This window comes from Cervus canadensis, chromosome 1 (assembly GCF_019320065.1).
Source record: "Cervus canadensis isolate Bull #8, Minnesota chromosome 1, ASM1932006v1, whole genome shotgun sequence".
Lineage (NCBI taxonomy): Eukaryota > Metazoa > Chordata > Mammalia > Artiodactyla > Cervidae > Cervus > Cervus canadensis.
The window spans coordinates 98,705,332-98,708,969 of record NC_057386.1 but is presented as its reverse complement, the minus strand read 5'-3'; the positions used below and the strand labels follow the sequence as shown (position 1 = coordinate 98,708,969).

Here is a 3,638-nt window from a genome sequence, read left to right as displayed (position 1 = left end):
CTGTAGATAAATGCTAATAGATTTTAAAAGCTAATCTTAAAAAACAAATACCAGAGTAGATGAGGTTCCATTTTACAGTGTCTGAGAGAGAGAAGTATCAATTGTAGATAAAGTTAGAAATGCCCTGAAAGTAGATAGATGCCTGTTGAGCAAATTCCATAAACTAAATCTGAGTTTTTGTTTTTAAAATTTTAAGAGCTGGCATAAATCTTATATATTATGAATAATTTAAGCACTCTTGAGTCACCTGCAATACAGTTTCTTCCAACTGTCATCAATATAAATGACCTTGAAATAAATATTTTTTATACTTTTATTTCTTGGGTAGAATAGCTATTTTAAAATGCCCAGTATGGCTAAAACACATATCTGTAACTCATGACTAAAGATCTTGTATTTCTCTCGTTGAGAAATTTAAAGGATCTATCTTTCCCTTCATAAAAGACCATTTATTTTCACTGATGCCCTTTACAGTATAATTAGTTCAGAATTTAAAATTATTAACATTCAGTCATAATTTTTAATATTTTTATCCTTGCTATCTCTGCAGACACGCACTTGGTGTTTTACTAAGTGTCCTGAAAACATTCTTATTTATTATGTATCACAAAGGGAAAGAGAAATGTGGAGTCTTAATAGTAATCACTTGCATGGAAAGTGGTGGTATCATGATAGTCTTCCTTAAATTTAGCTGTCCCTAATCACAAATTCCAGGATAAAACAATATAATTTTAGTGCATTTCTCCTCATCAAGAATGTTGGAGGTGCATTTTAAGTTTAAATCATCAATGCTAGAATGACCAAATTGCAGACTAATTGTTTCCATATTATACTTAAAATGATTTTTAAAAATGAAAAAGATGACAATATACAGTCAATGCTATTTAATGTACCTCTGGGCCTACTCTTCTACAAATTGTAGCTTATCAATTTTTCTCTGTCAAGCTTGAACTAATGTAAATAATTGAAATAATGTAAAGTTATATTTTCATGTTTTTATAGCTACAACATGACAAGAATACATACGTGTAAGAGTATTTCAACTATGGATAATGTTGATTGGATAATGCACATCTCAGTTACAAGCAGTAATCATAGTATAATATCCATGTAACGGTGCATCAATATATTGTTATATAAATATATCTGTGTGCATCAAGTGAAATGTGGTCAAACAAGAGTGATGACAGCTGTCTAAAGGTTTTTTTATTCATTTTATATAAAAACTGTTATGGAAAGACCAAAATGTTTATGAACTATTCTTATGTAAATTTACAACTGTCCTTTACTGTACTTTTTCGTTTACAGTATATGGTACCTTATTTTCTGCTGTGTTAAGTAGATGTCAGGCTCCAAGGAGACATACACTTTCTACAACTTCTATTGAAGATATTGGAATTTCCAATTTTTCATGTGTACTATGTCAGAAAACGCTTTTGATTTTATTTTTAAATCTAACATCGGATGGCTTTTTCGGATGTTGTAAAAACTTCAGTCATACATAAAACATGTTCTTAAAAAAGACAAAGATCTTTATTTATTTTTATGAGATAGTCCTTAAAACTAATAATAATGAGAAACAAAACAAACAAAAAAGTACTTACGTGTGTAGTCCCAAACAAACCCAGCTGTTTCTACTCAACAAGGACCTCCTTTGCCCAGTGTATACATTAGCATGGTACACTTGTAATAAAGTAGAAGTAACTTTTTTAGCTAAAATCATTAACATTTTCAACATTCTTAGCTTACAATCACTAAGTGTTTGGGGCATATGTAGAAATATAACTATTAATTTTGTTCCTCATTTTGCACTGTTTTATTAGCTCAGCTGCTGTTATTAGCATATCGAAGAGCAGAAAAGTAACTTGCTTTAAAAATTCCACAGTGTAACACATTTCCAGGCATACATGTTTCCAAAAAGTGCTCATTTCTTGTTTTACTGAAGAGAGTATTGATGAGAAACTAAAACTCTTGCAACTTTGTCTTTCTACAAAGATGATCATCTTAATATTTAGACAGTGCTTTAAAATATATTCTGAAATTAAGCCATTTTAGTTCTTCAAAATTGCATATTAAAATTTGTTGTATAAAATTTTGCAGTTTCAATATATTTAATGTTTCAAAGTTGAGTGTACTAATGTTCTGCTTAAATATACCGTAATCTTAACATTCTGCAATCATAACTTTGCAAATACTGTAAATATTTTGGTGGTCATGGTAATAAATAGAGCAAATGAAGAGAAGCATTAACAACATAATAACCCTACAGGATGATTTTAATACAACACCTTGACAATACCATTAAAAAAACATTGCTGGAAATAATTAGAAAACTATATAATGTGATTTTCTTCCCAGTTTTCTATTTCCTATCTCATCATATGCTAGAGTTATTGGCCTCGGAAATATAAACAAAACTCAATACTTTAATGCCTTAAAAGGTATGTGTGGGTCTTTAAACCTGTTTTAGACTGGTTAAGAGTTTATTTATTAGAGAGCCTGCAATTCTGTTGTGTATAATGAGGTGCAATTCAGGTAAATATTCCATTTTCCTCTAATTGAAATGAAATGAGTAGGTGTATGGATTGAATTAGTTACACATGTTCTATATTGCCAATTTTAATTGACGATGTAAGGTTTATTAGTAATATACTATGAACTTTGGAGAGTTTATTGGTTAAGTCCCACAAATTTTATATGAACTCTTTGTTGTTATTTAGTCACTAAGTCTTGTCTGACTGTTTTGTGACCCCATGGACTGTAGCCGCCAGGCTCCACTGTCCATGGAATTTCCCAGGCAAGGATACTGGAGTTGGTTGCCATTTCCTTCTCCAGGTGTATGAACTCTAAATAAGCTTATTAAAGGAAGTCGAATGATATAAACACCTGCTTAAAAGTAGAGTGCATTTTGTGCAATGTGTTTCAATGCAAAAAAATGGTTTATTTTTAATCACCAACATTAAAGATGGGTAAGTATAAATGAATCATCATGATATTCTGAATGAGAATTTGGGGTTGCACTAAATGTTTTCTGACAGTTGTGTCAGATTTTTTAAAAGGGATTCACCCTCATAATGTGTTGCTTGGACTAGATCATGACATTGGGAATTCTATCAGGTACTAATCAATAAATTATACTTCTCTATTTCTGTGTTTCAAACAACTCATAGATATCATATGGCACTCTAAGTACATGAAGGTTCAAACACATTTATATAAAAATGAAGGTATTCAAGCCCAGCGACTAACACAAATTACCAAATATACAATGCAAGTAGCAAAGTGCCTGGTATAAATCTAGATCATAAGAATTTGTGTGTTTATAATTTTTTTCCTCCTTGTTTCACCATTTTACATTCTCTTCCTGTTCTCATGCAATTTTTCATGTATTTTGCTTCTAATGGTAGCTAGTTTTAAAGTTTCATTCATCTCACCTTTTGGCTTTTATTTCATGCTAACCCATCTACTTCTGGCTTGTCTTTCCTGAGATTTTTCTTTGAGGTCACTTAGAATGCAGTTCATTTTGTCAAAGGTAAGACAAGAGAGTCTCAGAGTCTTCTTAATAACCACAAAAAATGACTAAGAATTTCTAGAGTGAATTAAAAATTTCCTGTCAAGCTGTATTTCTGCATCACTGG

The 3,638-nt window shown here is 30.9% G+C and overlaps 1 protein-coding gene across 3 annotated transcripts in view; it reads left to right on the top strand.

Annotated features, from left to right (window-relative positions):
• The window catches only part of GRIA2 (glutamate ionotropic receptor AMPA type subunit 2), a 180,855-nt gene extending 177,972 nt beyond the window's left edge, over positions 1-2,883 (top strand). For all 3 annotated transcript variants that reach the window (XM_043487600.1, XM_043487607.1, XM_043487623.1), the window contains one exon: positions 1-2,883. This exon is cut by the window's left edge and continues 1,065 nt beyond it. The gene's annotated coding sequence lies outside the window, so the exon portion shown is untranslated.
• Positions 2,884-3,638: the final 755 nt, after the last annotated feature.